The 17,626-nt window shown below is 39.1% G+C and overlaps 1 long non-coding RNA gene across 1 annotated transcript in view; it reads left to right on the top strand.

The window, feature by feature from the left end:
• Positions 1–8,753, top strand: part of LOC140506435 (uncharacterized) — a 133,754-nt gene extending 125,001 nt beyond the window's left edge. Inside the window, exons 2-3 of the long non-coding RNA XR_011967932.1 lie at positions 6,328–6,465; positions 8,073–8,753. This is a non-coding gene — a long non-coding RNA (uncharacterized lncRNA). The remainder of the gene's footprint in view (positions 1–6,327; positions 6,466–8,072) is intronic.
• The last annotated feature ends 8,873 nt before the right edge of the window (positions 8,754–17,626 follow it).

Genomic DNA, 17,626 nt, shown 5'->3' with positions numbered 1-17,626 from the left:
AATTATCTGTCTGGTGGTCGACCTTTTGCTATATAGTAATTTGGCATTAATGGTATTTTATTATTATTTATTTAATAATACCATTATTTAAATAATGGTACTTAAATACCATTAATAGTATTTTATTTATTTATTATAAATAGTACTACTCTTATACTATAAAATGAAATTTTTATTGTTTTTCTTTTTTCTTTCCTTTGTTAGTTCTTCATCATAATTCATTTCTCTGATATCATCAATAAACCAGCATTTACTGAGGGCATACTATATTGTGCTCGGTGTGGGGATACCTAGAAATACCAAGAAGGAAACAATCCTAACATTTTTATACTTTGTTATTTATCATACAAATGAAGCATTTCCCAACAATGGCAAGGTTTTCCAAATGGTCGTATTTTGCTGTTTCCCTCCCACCTTGATTTAATTATTTTTCTTTGCCTCATTAAAGGGGACATCCCCTGACTACTTCTTAAACAGGCCTATTCACTGAATGAGCGTTACCTCACTCTAAGTGAGTACCTGAAAGGGCCTTAGCCTAAAAAAGGGCAAAGTCTCCCAGTGCATCCTGGGCCATCTTCAGTCATCCTGAAGAATATCTTGTCACTGGATCCAGATGGCTCCAAAGGAGAAGTGAGGCTGGTGACCTTGCACAGCCCTCCCTCACTCAAAAAAAAAATCAAGTGCAAGTCATATCTTCATTTCTCTGATGGCGTGGTCTTCTTCAGCAATGAAGGATGAACACAGCAACACACAGATATAGACATTCATACATGATGGACGTTGGCATGTTCGCAAAACACCTGTAAGGGCCTCTCCTCATGTGGAAGACTGACAGTCCACTTCTGGGAAAGTCAGGATGATGTATAACAGAAATGATGTGGAGAAACATTGGAAATGGTGCAGACAGTCTGGAACTGGTTTGACTGTGCTATAATTTTGGAGTTATATTGCCTTCACGAAGGCCTTACTTGGACTCAGCTACTGTCTTATTCTTTCTTGGTGTAACCTTTTCACTGGTGAGGAAGAATGGGAGGAAGGCCTTGGGTCATCCCATTCCTGAGGCTGACTACGAAAAATGGGCCTTAGTCCTTTGCCTCACTATTCTTTTTTGTTTTAGGCAAAGGAGATTAGTCTGGAGGCTCTAATATTGTGAGTTTTGAAAGGTCAAGAGAAGAAATTCTAAGAGCCTGGGAGCCTGATTTTATGCCAGGTTTTGGAGTCTTAATGGTATCAACGCCCCAAGAAATGATGAGTGACAGGCAGGAATGATATTCCAGATCCAGACCAATGGTAGCGAAGATTAGAGAGTAACTGACAGGTCACACCTGTTGGTGAATTAGGAGTATGTCTGTCCCAAGTATGTGAAGATTTTCCCTGGCAGAATGAGTAGATGAGGGTAATTAGTTCCAACAGCCATGAAGGTGACAGAAGCAGGTACTGTGGAGTTTCTAGAACTTGGTCAGGCATCATGCAAGTGGATGCTGCATCCTGGGCCATCGCCAGTTGTCTGACTTTTGTCCTGTCACTGGACTTCAATGACTCTAAAAGAGAGAGTGAGGCTGACAACTTTGTGCAATTCTGCCTCCCTTAAATCCAATTCATGTGTCAATCAAGTCATTACCCAACGATGCCGTTGGTCCTCTTCAGAAATGAAGGATGAACAACAACTGTGATTAGAATTCAGCCAATGGTCATACCACATATAGACTTAAACTTGGTGGAGCCTATATTATATAGGAACTGAATCTGAGCCCATGCTTCCCACAGATCTAGGAGAACAGGTGATGTTAAGATGTAACTTACAAAGTATAGCTACTGATCACTAATGGATGACATTTAGTGTTACACTAGAATAAAACTTATAATAAAATTAATCTGATATATATTTAATTATTAACAGTCATTATTGTATTATGTACTATGGATTTTGCGTTTATATTTTAATGGAGTCATGATTTTTCTTTCTGGATACTTCTACCTATGCTTGTAATTTCTCCACGACTTCTCTATTTTTGTAGCTTTGTGGTCTAACATCTCCCCTGGGATGTTATGGGAAAGTGTTTGTACTTTTGTTCTTGCACTTTGTTCTTTGAAATAAATATCCCTTTTGTCAAAGCTATTTCGTGTTAAATGGTTGAAGGAAATTGAAGCACTAGTCACTGGCACTTTAAGGAACAGAACCAGAGGATCTCAAAACAATGGAATTAAAGAACAGACAATCCAAACCCTTGGAATCCTTAGGGGGAGTTGTAGCACTCTGGAAGAGTGAGGCCAGAGTGTATTTGCTACATACAATAGCTAGATCTCACTCTCCAACAACCAGAGTCTTCTGTACTCCTGCCTTATATGCTTCCTTCAATGTTCCCAGCCAGATCCTATATGTATCCCACCCCAAGATGCTATCATCTAAGGAATTCTTGGACCCAGTGTCTAACTTGTTTCCCTAATCCCAGACAAACAGAGCAGCCCCAAGTATCCTGGATAATAAGGTCTAGGAGTAGGAAAAATACTGTCCTATAGGGCTTTCGATGAGATCTTAGACATTATCTAATTCAGTTTTCCCCTTGGATAGATGAGAAACTGAAGCCTAACTAAGGGAACTGACTAGTTGAAAATAGAATCATGGTAGTGGCTAGCAGTGAGGAGAGTGGGGAGATAAGCGTAGGGTGTATATGGAAAACCCAAACTTTAAGAAGTTTAAAAGAGACAAGCCTTGAGTTCAGTAACAGTGTCTAGGGGCTATGGCTAAAAGAAACAAAAACACACTCAACCACTTTTAGTAGATCAGGCAAAATAAGTTAAAGTCCATCCCCAAGCTTTGAAAGTCATTCATGCTTTTATCCTTTAGAATGTTGACTCTTGTGAGTAGGAATGGTTTCATTCTTTGCATTTGTATACCTGACCCATTGTAGACCCTCAATAAATGATTGTTGATGAATAAGACCAACCTTTGAGCAGACTGAGAGGAGGAGGGTTAAAGGAGACAGTAGTGGTTAGACTAGATGACCTCAAGGAGTCATTTCTACCTATACTAAATTAATGGATTGTAGAAATCCAGGGAGTCTGAAAGGTGGCAGGGAAGAGAGGACTGGGAGAAAGACTACTTTCATGTGGAAAAGAAGACCAGAGCTACTAAAAACTCTGAGGACTTCACAATACTACTTATTATACACAGTACCTTCAACTGTGCATAGAGAAATGCAAGTTCTTCCAAAAGGACTTTTTGAGGCCGCTGGCAGCATCAGTCATCGATGTCTCATGAGAAATATTGTTTATTAACTATAATTACTTTAGGGTAAAGGACTTTATTTACTTATCTTTTTTGAAGAGGGATAAGGGGCTCTACTCTCCTCCATAATTAAGAATCCCAGCCATTGGTTTTATCTAAATGTTTTCCTATTTAGAAAAAACTTAATAGTGTTTATCCCAGTGCCTTGCTTTCAGAAAATCCACTAAACTGAAATTCAAATGTACAAACCAAAAATGGAAAAGGATTATAAGAAAGGGAGAGAGAGAATGCACATCAGGACATGATGGGCATGGTATATGAGCCTTCTGTGATGCTTTCAGCTTTGAGTGCTTCCTCCCTCCCCCAACATTTCTAGAGTTCTTTGTCTTTGCTTGCATCATACCCTGCACAGTTGTACTTATCTGTGTAGTATTTTACCCCTCCCCAGCAGAATAAAAACTTCATGGGCAAGTACTATTTCATTCTGCCTTTGTATCTTTAGTACCACACACAGAGCTTTGCAGACAGGCACTTAATATCTTTCTATTGAATTAAATTAAATCTGAATGTGAGTTGTCTTTTTTGCTGCCTTCCTTGCTCCTTTTCTAAACTTGTTCTCCTGCTTTGGGGGAAGGAGGGCAAATGTTTTTTGTTCTGCTAGATTGTAGTAACCTCTTTGAGAGCAAGGACTGTACTTTTCAGCTGTTTACTTCCCAGTTGTGCAAACTTCTTATGAGAAAAATCGATATATGTACTAAGTGCATCCTAGATGAGTTGAGATGAGAAAAGAAAAGGCAGGTTTTCATAAATGGCCCCCAATGGATGACCATCCCTTTACAGTCCCAAATTGACTGAAAGGTGTCTAGACTTGTCGTTTGTTGACTAAAAAGTATTTGTAATAAAATAGAGCAAAATGTCTCCTTAAGGATTCTTTTCCAACAAAGTGTCTACCATGAATATGTTGAAATCATGCAAAATCCTGGAAAGATAATGACACTTTATACATATTATCTCATTCTTTATTTTAAAGCTGAGGAAAATGAGGCAAATAGAGGTTAATCAATTTTCCCCAAATAACACAGAAGTAATTGTTTGAGACTGGATTTGAACTCAGGTCATCCTGAATCTAGATTCAGTGTTCTATCCACTGCACAAGGAAACCTTATTAGACGGCCATCTTATTATGAATCTGAAACAAGGAATAAAACTGACTCACCAAAGATCTTTTGCCACCATTATGAATGATTCTAGCACAGAATCCAAATGGAAGTAAGATTCCCTACAGAAGACCAAATCTTTCAGGTGCCCCTGTTATCAGATGACGTTGTCCTTATCCTTACTGCATCAAGCCTTAAAATGTTAGAAACCTTCCTTTAAAGGATCCACCATTGCTCAAAAACATGTAGACTAACTAACCATGATGAAGCAACCAAGTGATGGAAAATGACTATTATCCTAAATGACAGTTGGATGGTCATCCCACAGAACTGGTTTATCAGTACATATATTGTAGACAGATATTGTATAATAACAAACTTGTCCAGAATTAAAGAGGAGAAAGAGAATAGTCTAGACTGCCTTTGGGAAATTGTATAGTGCTTTTAATGACTCCAAGCATATGCCTAGAACAAAGATCCATTTTTAAACAACCATATTCTTTTAGTATTGGTTGTAGTGTATACCTGTTTACCATGATATACCATAGTCTTCAAAGATTGAAGTTGAAGGTCACCCAGAGGTCAATGGAAAGACACATGGTGGGCGTGAGTTGGCTATAACACTTTACCAACTAAGAATTATGCAAGACAAGTATGTAGACTATGTCATCGGAGACACGTCTAACCAGAGAAGGTGAGCCAATCTTGTGGAAAGAGGAAAATATTTATGCAATCTCAATAGAACTAGATGAAGGCTTCGAACATGTTGGTTGGGTCACCTGGGGAGGATTTATTGGAGAATATGAACAAGTGTTGTACAGGATGAGAGGAAATGGATAAGCTGGGATCTGCATCTCTGCACACATACCCACATGGATAAGATTGTAGATATATTAAAGTCAGAGAGTATCTGTCCCTCACAGTACCTTGCAATACAATTTTTTAAAAAGTTATTAAGCAGCAACTATGTGCATAACATTTAATGGGTCTGAAGAAGGCAAACACTTTAGATAAACCATAGTCCTGCTCTCAAAGAACTTATAGTCTAGAGAAGCCTATGATAGAATGTAAACTTTTTTTTAATGAAAGTATGATTTTATTTCTGGATCTTTAACATTTTTTCCATTTAATAATATTTTATTTTTTCTGATTACATGTCAAGACAGCTTTCACCATTCACTTTTATAAGATTTTGAGTAACAAATTTTTTTCTCCCTCCCTCCTCTCTCCCTTCCCCCAAAATAGCAAGTAATCTGATGTAGGCTATACATGCACAGTCATATAAAACATATTTCCATATTGAATGTAAACTTCTTGAGGATAGGGACTGTTTTTCATTTTGTGCATGTGTTTCCAGTGTTTAGTAGGGTACAGTGAACATAGGACCTAATCAATGCCTTTGGAATCTAATTAAATTGAAAAGGATATGAGGTATAAACACTCTGTAACACTATTATGTGAATACCTTGCAAAGTAGCACAGTTGAGTGCTATGTGATGTTTAATGAGTAACTCATTGTGGCGTAGGAGTGGTATTTGAATCTGGCTTTGAAGTTGGAGAGGATTTCCATAGGCAAAGAGTGAGGGTTGGGGGAAGAGGAACACCCTGGAAATAAGAGATGGAAGCTTGAATATTTGCAGGAAGAGGGTTATTCAGTTTAACTAGAGTGTAGCATTGAAGAAAGATAATAATATGAGAGCAAGTTGGAAAGACAGGGTAGTACCAGGTTGAGAAGAGCCTTGAATATCAGTTATACATGTCAAGAACTTGATAAATGTTTGCCAAATGGATGAATGTGAACAGTTTCCTTCCTTCTGTCAGATTAGGTTAGTGTATAATTTAAAGCCCTAACTCTTGTCTCTGACTGTGTGAGTGGCTAAATCTCATTTCCTACTAAAGTCCTAGTCTTCCATGCTGATTTGGTGTATACATGTTTTCCAGGTTCCCTGGGGCAGAGGTTATGTGGATGAAAAGCAAAACATTACCACAACTGTTATGGGCACAACCTTGCCCTGCCCTGCTCCACCTCTCTCCCCAACTCCCACCATGGTGCTTCCTGCCCCAGAGCAAATTCTTATGGTGAGTAGAGAGATACCCACAAAAGTTCCAGAAGTCTCTAAGAGGTATAGCCAGACATATAAAGAAACAATTTATCATGCTTTTAATGAACCTAATTGAGAATAACTGGATATCCTGCTTTTTATCTACCAGAGAGGAATAGAAGTGTCCTAATTAAATGAATTTCTGACTAATTTAGGGTTAGCCTCAAAGTCCTTTCTGTTTTGACCCTTTTTTACAAATCTCCCTGTGATATATCTTCAGTTGGACACCTTGCCATCCCCTCCAATGCACTGTGTCTGCTTTGTGTCCTCCACACCAAACATAGTGTCATACACTTCATAGATACTCCATAAAAGTTTGTTTGATGATCACGTCCCTAAATGAACTACTTCTCTTCCTTACTCTCCACCCTACTTCTCAAAGCAGCTCCTCTCCCCATTTTTTTCATTCAGTGGCATCACTATTTTTCTCAGGTGCCAAGTTTGAGAATCTGTAGTCATCTTTGATTCATCCCTTCCTTTCATTCCTTATAGCCCACTGGAATGGGGCACTAAGTCTTGTCATTGCTTCTTTCCAAATGTCTGGCCTCTATGACCTTGTATCTGGAATATTGCAACACTCTCCTGGTTGACCTCTCTTGATTCTAGGCTTTGCTCATTCCAACCCATCCTGCCTACCACAGCCAGACAATATTTGCTTTAATTCTGGTTTTATCTAGTTTTATGTCACAAGTCAGAAATCTTCCATTGGTCTCTATTTCTTTCTCAAGAGTTTAAATCAATTAATTAAATCTAAATTTGTATGACTTCCCAAACCTGGCCACCCCCCACCCCCATATCTCCAGTTGCCAATTCTATAATGTACATTCTCTACTCAGCTAGTCAGGCTGCTGTTTTCATTGTATTGTGAATTTCTCATGCTCGTTTCTACATGTGAATTTTTGTTCACGGTGTGTCTATGCCTCAAAGAGTAGAAAGAGCATTGAATTTGGAGTCAGCAAGACCTGGGTTTGAATCCTATCCCCACTAGCTGTATTACCCCAGGCATGGCACTAAACCTCTTCAGATTTCAGTCTCTTCATCTTTAAAATGGGAAGAATAGTAGTACTTTGACTTTGGAGTCAGAAATGTGTGAGTTCAAGCCCAGTCTCTCACACATATTTACTGGCTGTATGAGTGAGTGACTAGGGGCAAGTCCATTTGCTTCTTCTTATCCTTGGGAACCAAGGCAATAAATTACAGATTAGATGATGTATTTGCATCAGTAGGGAGAATTTGCCCACCAGGAATCTAGACGCTTCTACAAAAAAAAAGTCCATGAAACTCTTTCACATAGATGATCTCATTTGATCCTTACAAAAGCCGCCTCAGGGTAGGCAAGGAAAGTCATGTTACTCCTGCTTAGGAGAAACTGACACTCAGAGAAGACAAGAAGCTGGCAGAACTAGACCCTCTCCCATAAAACCTCAAATGGCATTGATAAATCGAGGTTACTGAATTATCGTATAGCAGTAAATTAGTATTGAGATACTAAATATAATAAAGATGAAAAATATGTCATATGCTATTTTTAGATGAAAATTTTCTTTCCATAAGCTGTATATGGTAATCAATATCATTTTGCAGCTCTTTGAGATCCTGAAAACCTGAAGCTGGATCTTTGCTTTTCCTACTGGAAGTTGGTCCCCTGACCAGGTGAAGACTTGCTCACTCAGGGCCACAAACACATTCCTGGCGGAGTCAAGGGCAGCATTCATTTGGATTGTGCCGATAAAGCTGGAACTGGAGGAGATAAGACACTGAGGAAGGCGTGGTGCAGAAGGCTAAAGGAAGGAATTCCAGTCACACAAGGAATCTCAGACTGGAGCCAACAGGCATCTGAAACTCCTGCTTTGGACTCTGTCGTCTCTGGCCCTGACTGGAAAGTTCCTGCAGCCATGTCGTCTCCACAATGCCATTTTGTGAAAGCATTTATGTTAAAAGTTAAATATGTCCTTGTTGGGCATGATCATTGAGGGAGAACTATCTGTTCAAAGAGTGCTTTAGAACAGCTTTCTACATAATTGCAAAAAAAGTGGAAACTACCTAAATGTCCCAAAGTAGGGGAATGGTTAAGGAAATCACAAACCATTAATATAATTGATACTATGATGAAATTAAAACCCAGCAAATAAAAGGGATTTAAAGAATTCTAGAACAACCTTTATGAAATGTGAAGGAGAAAGGGAGAGAATTATGAAAGAGAGAGAAAGAAAGAAGAAAAAAGAAGAGGGAGGGAGGGAGAGAGGAAGAAAGGGAGAGAGAGAAAAAGAAAGGGAGGGAGTAAGGAAGAAAGGAAGGGGAAAAGGAAAGAAAGAAAGAAGGTAAGAAAGGGTAGGAGGGAGGGAGAAAAGAAGGAAGGGAGAGAAAGAAAGAAGGAAAGGAAAAGAAAGGAAAGAGGAAGATCTAGAAGAGTGGACTGCACATTAACTACCATTATATGAAGAAAAATGAGCTATCATGAAAGGATGAAGAATTCTGATTTGGACTTAGAGGGAGATACTGAAAACATTTGATAATAATTTATGCATTAAAATGAATTGAAATGTAAATAGTAAGCAAATTTAGTTGTTCATATTGATATTCAGTGTTGTTTCTAATTAAAAATCTAATTCAATAAGTCAAATATCTTTATTAAAAGCCTGTCTTGAGAGGCAATGTGGTCTAGTGGGTGGAGGGCTAGTGTTGGAGTCCCACAGACCTGTGTTTAAGACCTGCCTCGGATGTATATCAGCTGTGTGACCATGGGCAGGTTACATCTGGTCACTCTCCAGTTTGCTAACATCCCTCTTCAAGTGTGCTGTCCAGAACCGAGCACAATAGTCAGTCAGTGAGTAAGCATTTATTAAACTACTCTGCTGGGGCCAGAAACTGGGCTAAGCGCTGTCTTCAAAAAGGACAGTCCCTGTTCTCAGGGAGTCAGTCATTAAACATTTATTAAGCAGCAATGTGTGGTAAACACCATACTAGACAACAGGAATCCAAAGAAAGACAGAAGACAGTCCCTGCTCTCAAGAAGATCATGGTCTAATAGGGAGAAAACATGCAAACAATTATGTACAAACAGTCTAAGGCATTCAAATGCCTCACCAACAGAGAATATAGTAGACTAGCATTTCCTCTGTTTTATGAAGTTTGGAAACATCATTAAGCAGACAGAGAAAAGGCAGTAGCTACATGGAAAGCACACTCCAGAACTAATTTCTCCTGCATAATTCTACCATTCTAATTTGACAGTGCTCCTAAAAAGAGATAAAACAGGCTCCTTCCAGGCTGCAAGCAAATCTAGCAGGGCAGTTTTCCTGCCACAAACAAAAAATATTCCAATTCTATACTGAAAAAATGAATGTAAGGGTCACCTAGGTTCTTATGTTAAATTTACATATCATTTTTTAATAAGAAGGGCCCCAAATCACCCAGGTTCTGTTCCCTTATGCCCAGAAGTTTTTTGAGGTTTTCCCTTCTCTGCCAACAGAGGCAAAGTGCGTAATGGTTAGAGCACTGGATTCAAAGTCAGAAAGCTCCTGGGTTTGAATACCACCTCCAACACTAGGAAAGTCACTAAACTTACCTTGGTCTCAATTCTTGATCTGTAGAATGAGGGAGTTAGACTTAAAAGTCTCTGGGTTTCCTTCCAGATCTAAATATGTAATTCTATCATCCTATTAACTCTTGACAGGACAATTTGGGTCAGCCTAGCCAAGCAGATAAATACTAGTTGGTTGCTGGCCTCCAGACCTGAGTTAAAAAAAATACTCTAGTTAAGATATTTCTAGACATTTCAGATAAAGAGTGATAAGAGATAAAGTAAAAGAAAAATTCAACATGGTTTCCTCACAATTAAGGGATAAGGCTATAAGAAAAAAGCCCACTGGCTCCAGACAAAATGCTCTGTGAAATCTGGTCTTTTTGTTTCTCTAAGTCTTGATTGTTTCAATTCTGAAGCAGTACAGATAATGGAATTTTAGGGAGCTGACTCAGATAGTTTAGTTCCGACCTTATCCGAGTCAAAGGTTTTGGATTCAGATCTTGACTTTGGCACATTTTACCCATGACCTTGGACAAGGCACCCCTGTAGGCCTTGATTTGCTCATCTACAAAATCAGAGTTTGGGACTAGTTGACCTCTAAGGTCCCACCTATCCTAAATCTATCATCTAAATGCTATGACAGGATGATTTCTCTCTATTGCTGCTCTACTAAGTGGTTGTCAAGACTTGAATATCTCTAATGATGAAAAAGTTAGTAGATCATGAAGTACTTGGTACTTTCTCCAACCCTTTCTCTTCATAGATGAAAAACTGATATTCTTAAAACCCAAAGTTTACCATGTCACTCACTCAAGAAATTTCAGCGCCAGTCTCCAACCCCACCTCCCACCATTGTCCATGGAATAAAATACATATTAGTTAGTCAATAAGCATTTATTAAGCACTTAATATGTGTCAAGCACTCTGCCAAACATTGGATGTACAAAGGGACTGCGGAGGGTGTCCAGGGACTGCAAAAGTGGCTCTTGTTTTCAAAATCTCACACCCTAAGGAAGGAGACAGTGCATAAAGAACTAGGCCTAGATTGAGATGTTCAGAGTGGATAGGAGCCAATCCTAGAAAAGAAGGCACTAGAAGCTGGTGGGGTTGGGGAGCACATGAGAAACAACTTCTTATAGAGAAGGGTGTTTGAATGAGTGTCAAAAGAAGCCAGGGAAAACTACAGCCAAACATTATGGAGTGCATTCCAGGCATGAGATATAGCCAGTACAAAGATGTGAAGATGGGAGATGAAGTATTTCTGTGTGAGAAGCTGCACGTTGGCCAGTCTAGCTGGATCACAGAGGGCATGGAGGGGAGGAAAGTGAAAAAAGACTGGAAAGATAGCAAGGGGTCAGATTATGAAGAGCTTTAAATGTCAAACAAAGGATGTTATGCTTGATCTTGTAGGTAACAGGGAACCATGGGGATTTATTAAATGGCTGGGGGAGTGGGAGGAGTGATGTGATCAGACAAATTAGGAAAGCCACCTTGGCAGTCCAGTGAAGGGTGATTTGGAATGGAGGAGAGACTTAAGGAAGAGAGAGTAATTAAAAGGCTATTGTAATAGTCCAGGCAAGAGGTGATGAGACCTGAAATGGGATAGTGGCTGTGTGAGTGAAGAGATGGTGAAATAAACAAATATTGTGAAGGTAGAAATGACAAAAATTACTTATAGATTAAGTACATGGAATGAGAATTGATGGCATGGGAACAGAACTCTGGAGAAAGACTACACCTTTATGACCTTTTCTGTTTATTTATTTGTTTGTTCACTCGTTTATCTATTTATTTTGCATTTTTTGCATTCACCTTTGTGATTTTTTTTCTGGAGAGGAGAGAAGAGCAAGATTTCTCATTTCCTCATCCCAAGGCAGCTGGTTGATTGTGACTTGCAGCAGAAGCACATGACAAAGATAGACCATATAATTGTTGACATTGCTTGAGAAGAGAATTCCTAATAGAGGGCTTATTTTTTTGGTCTAATAGATAGCAGCAACTGGGGCATTGATAGAGTTCCTGCAGAAACATGTGGCAGATGCAAACATGTGCTCACTCACGGGAGCTGGGAGAAGGATTTATGGACAAAATACTTGAACCAAAACTCTTATGCAGCAGAGGGAGAACCTTGATTTCCTAGACAATATGTCGATATCTTGCCTTCTAGACACAGAAGGTAGATTTCTTGGGTAGTGCTTACCCTAGAGGTTGTCTCAACAGTGAAAGAATCTGTTTTTCTGAGAGGGGTCTCATTTTGAAGATATTTAGGCAACTCATTCAAATTTGTAAGTATTCTCTTATGTCTAAAGGAAAGATACAAGGTATCTCTAGCTGCTCGAAAAAACTGCTCCTTATCATCAATAATTAAGGAAACATAAATGAAAGCAACTCTAAGGCTCCACCTCATACCCATCAGATTAGCAAAATTATTTTTTGTTGTTACTTTTGTTTAGCCTTTGTTTTCAAAGAGGATTGAGGTGACAAAAATGAGTGATGACAAATGTTAGAGGGCTGTGAGAAAACAGGCATGTTAATGCACTGTTGGTGAGCTGTTGGAAAACACTTTGGAACCATGCCCTCAAAGCTGCTAAGTTGTGCATACCCTTTGGCCCATAAACATTACTAGGCCTATGAATGAATAATTTATTAAGTGCATATGATGTGAAAAATACTGTGCTAAACGCAGAGGAGATAAACGGAAAGAATTAGATGGTCCCTTCTCTTAGGGAGCCCACATTCACATGAGGGAGATGAACATACAAAGTTTCAGCTGCAAGTCAGATGAAAAGATCCCATGGTTCTTAGGGCATAGAGGCAAAACAAATAATAATTCCTCTTCTTTCATTCCATTTCCACCAATAAAATAATATCAGTTTTTGACATTGAACTAATTTTCAGTGCCAAGGACTGGTGCCAAGAAATTTCTTTCCTGGTTCTTCAGTTGCTGTGGCTTTAGTATCTGCATGAGCAGTTGCCAGGCTGCATCTTCCAGAGGCGGCTTCCCAGGATGATGGCTAAGGGCACCAGGCTGGAAGCATTTCTATTCCCAACGCTCTTGGGTGTAGGGTCCTAGGATGAAAAGAAATTAAATAAATACCTGAAGGAAATCAAATAAAGAGGAAAATGACCCAAACATACAGGACTATTTATAGTAGGTCTTTTTTATGGGATCAAGAAATGGGAAACTAGGGAAAGAAGGTATCTATCAATGGGGGAATGACTGAACAAATTACGGTACATGGTGAAAGTAAAGGAATACTATTATGTCATAAGAAATGATGAAGGGGATGGTTTTCAGAGAAATATGGAAAGTTTTGTGTGAATTCATGCAGAGTGAAATAACAGAACCAGAAGAACAATTTGTAAAGAAAACAGTGAAAGCTATAAGAACTCTGATCAAAATGACAGCCAGCTATGATTAGAGAGGACTGATGTTGAAACACCACCCACCTCCTGAGAAAGAGGGATGATGAACTCAGAGTGCAGATTAAGACATATATGTTTTGGACATAGACAATATAGGAATTTGTTTTGCCTGATCATGCATATTTGTTACAAGAACCATGTTTTCCTTTTTTCAGATGAGGGGAAAGGGAGAGAACATAGATTTTTGTTAATTTAAAAATAATTAAATGAATTTTTTTAAATAAAAGATTAGATTCCCAAACAAAATTTTTTAAAAATTAATCACAAGTTCAAGAGTCCTCAAATCTGACCTTCTAGCCAAAGAGGTGGGGGATGTTTCTAGGCATCATGATGCCAAAACCTAATCTTCTAGCCAGAGAAGGGAAATTTCTTGGACCATACTAGCCTTGAAAATAACCTCAAGTTTTAGTGTTCAGGGACCTTGCTTCTAAAAGAAAAAGGAGAGTACATGAACATATATATGTTTTATTGCAAGAAGAGTATTGCCCACATGGCTTCTTTTTCCAGAGAATCAGTGAAGAATACTCATGATCTGGAGAAGCAAGGAACTCGGACCTTGCCAGCCCTTCCCTTGATTATATTTTAAAGTGAGTTATTTGGAGATGTAAGAACTATGGGATTTCCTATCCAGCAATCCCAAAGTGTTGTTTGCCTTTTTATAGGAAGTCCAAATTGCTGGGAGAATTGAGTCATGGGAGGAATGTGGGGGATTGAGCCTATAAAAGATCCTGTAAAAAAGTGAGATTCACCAGGTTATGAAAGGACTGCCCTTGTATCAGTCCCAAATTGCACCCTGTTCTAAGGGGAACTTAAGCAGTCCTGGAGAATTTTGTGCATTTTCTCTGTCTATTTAGAGGTTCTTGAGAGTCCTGTGCATCTTTGGCATTTTATGTGGGGTTGAAATAAAGGCTGTCCTTTCCTAACGTTCATTTACTGCCTTGAGTGCTTATATTAGAGCTTGGGACCGTTTACTCACATTGGTGTACACCTAGACAGTTTATTTGGAGGTTTTTCTGGAGTAAACTCTAGTGGAGGAGTATGAAGACAGAGACCTTCCAGGGTCATCCTAAAGGATCAGATTCAGTTTGATGGAGTGAAAGTAAAGCCATAGGGTAAAAGTAAAGCCTTTGGATATAGTCCAAAAACATACAAATTTTCTAGGGTCAATCAGCATCAGTATGTAAGAAATGGTGGTACCTATTCATGGCAGGTATTTTTAATTTCTTTTGTTTTCTATTTCCCTGAACCTTGAAATTGTCTTTGATGGTCATAGAAACAAATATTCAAAGAAGTGGATTTAGATATAGAAGATAGAATAGTATCCTAGATCACTACTTGAAGGAACTTTAGGATTATTTAGTCCAATCCCCTTTCTGAATGGATGAAGATAGTAAAACCCAGAGAAGTGATTCTTCCTCAGTTATACAGGTCATTAAAGAGCAGAACTGAGATTTGAACCCAGGGCCTCTAACTTGGAATCCAGTGTACTTTCTATGAAACTACACTTGTGGTTGTTCAATCACTTCAATCATGTCTGACTCTGTGACCCCATTTGGGGTTTTCTTGGCAAAGATACTGGAGTAGTTGGCCATTTCCTTTTCCAGCTCATTTTACAGATGAGGAAACTGAGGCAAATGGGGTTAATTGGAACTCAGGTTTTCCTCCCAGAGCTCTATCAACTGACCAATTAGTACCTATATTTCCCAGAGCTACTTCTTCTCCATCAAACTTTTATACTGTTTTACTGCTTTTCATCTCCTCAGGCTAAGAGGCCAGAAGAGATACCTTTTGTTTAGTCAACGTATTTTAAGAAAAAGTCTTTCTGTGCTTCCGCATTCCTATAGAAAACTTCCTGCTGGATTATCTATAGGTTTATTCTGAAAGATATCAGGCGGTGGTCATGTAGACAAATGATTCTTTCTGTCTCTCTGTGCCTGTCTTTCTCTGTGTATTTCATTTCCACCTTTTATTTTTACATAGTGGTGATTTCTAGATATATTCCCCTCCCCTACTCAATGTTTCTTCTCTTTTTTAGAAAAGAAAACCAATTAAACAAAATCAAGAAAGACTGTGACTTCATCTGACATTGCACACACGATTTTGCGGTAAGAGTCCTTCACTTCTCTAAAAAAAGAGGGAGTTACATTTTCTCATCTCTTCTGGGACCAGGACTGATCCTTACAATCATCCACTTTCAACTTCATTTTCCTTGCTTTTTTTTGGTTTTCGTTTGGTTTTCATTTCGGTTTTCGTGATTGTATTCGTTTTATATACTCTTGTCCTGGTTCTGCTTATTCAATCCTACATTATTTCAAACAAGTCATTCCATTTTCCCTGAATTTCTCTTATTCAAAGTACAAGATTCCTTACTTCTTGTCTCCAGGGTCTAAAACTGTCAGTGATATCCATAGAGCTAAAAAATGGGAGGCAAAAGATTATCTCTCAAAGACTCAGTTCTTTGGCTTCTTTGTAAAGTCCACTCCTGTCCCCTCCTCTTACCCATGTGCCTCTGCTCACACCCAACCCACCATAATCTCCTGTGCTGTTTGAAGGTGATGGGGTGAGAGTTAATGTGAAGACAGGCTGGTGGTGAGCCCTTTCATCTAGAGCACCATAAACAACTCAAAAGAAAAAGGAGGGTTCCAATCAGGCCATAAAAGATAAATGTGTGAACTTCGGCCCCTGCACGGGAATGCTTGTGAGGAAAGATAACTGGTTATTTACTCTGAGTCTGGGATTTGGACTTCCTTTTGTTTGTCTACCTTAGAATACCTGTAATGATTGCAACATTGGAAAAGCACTCCAGTTCTAACTCAACACTGGGTTCAGTGGGGAATAGGAAAGCATGCTATGTATATGTATTAATGTGCTATGCTATGCGATGGGGGTGTAGCCTACTAAAAATAGTCTATTAAAAAAGCAAGGCTGTTGTAGCAAACACACTGGTTTGGGAGTCTGGAGATGTGTGCCCAGATCCAGGTTCTATTCATTACTACCTTGCCTCATGAGGCTACAAGCTTCCTAAAAACCAGATCCTCTCTAGTTCCTAAGAGTTAGAACTGGAAAGAACCTTAGTGACTTCCTTCTTTAACTTCCTGAGCGCAGGGGGAAGAACAGTGGTGGTTAGAGTCAAACGGCCTAAACTCAGATTTGGAGCCATTGCTTGTTTACTAGGGAATCTGGAGTGAACCACTTACCATCATTTTTCTAATCTGTAAAATGAGAGTTGGATGAGATAACCTCTAAGGTCTGCTCTAGATTTATTGTGATTCTTTCATTTTATAGATGAAGAAGCTAAACCCCGAAGCGGGCAAAGACTTGCCCAAAGTAACAAAGGAAGTAGAATTGGTATTTGAATGAGGTCCCTGGAGTCAGGTAAGGACAAGTAAGTAGCCCAGTAGATAGAGCACCTGGCTTCAAGTCAGAAAGACCTGAGTTCAAATCTGACCTCAGACACTTACTATGTGACCCTAGACAAGTCACTTAACCCTATTTGCCTCAGTTTCTTCATCTGTAAAATGAGCTGGAGAAGGAATGGCCAACCACTTCAGCATCTTTGCCAAGAAAACCCCAAATGGGATCTCAAAGAGTCTGACGTGACTGAAATGACTGAACAACAACAGTAAAAGCATGGCATAGTGGATAGAGACTTGGCCTCCAGCTCAGGAACACCCAGATTAAAGGTGGGTTCAAGGTGGCATATTGGATAGGGCACTGGATCTACAGCAGGAAAGCCTGAGTCTGTATCCTGCCTCAGACACTTAGTGGTGATGTGATCCTGGGCAAGTCACTTAACCTGTCTGCCTCAGTTTCCTCATCTGTAAAATGGGGTTTAGTAGTACCTACCTTTCAAGAGGTATTGTAAGGATCATATTAAATAATATTTGTGAAGTCGTTTGTAGACTTTAAAGTAAAAAACTACATCAATGCTAGCTGTTATTATTTTTATGGTTATCATTTTGATCTTGAGATGTGTGAGATAGAAAAAGGATAATGAGATATTATGTGTGAAACATAATAATACTTATTATTCTTATTACACTGACTGTGTGACCCTGGGCAACTCATTGAACCTCTTGGTGCTCTGGGCAGCCCTCTGAGACTCTAAGTTGCAGAGAAGCTGCTGACTTCCAGTGATGACAGAGCAAGATTTTAATGACAGGTCCAGGCCTGATCCTCAGACTCT

This window comes from Notamacropus eugenii, chromosome 5 (assembly GCF_028372415.1).
Source record: "Notamacropus eugenii isolate mMacEug1 chromosome 5, mMacEug1.pri_v2, whole genome shotgun sequence".
NCBI classification, from domain to species: domain Eukaryota; kingdom Metazoa; phylum Chordata; class Mammalia; order Diprotodontia; family Macropodidae; genus Notamacropus; species Notamacropus eugenii.
This window is presented reverse-complemented; position numbering and strand designations above follow the sequence as displayed.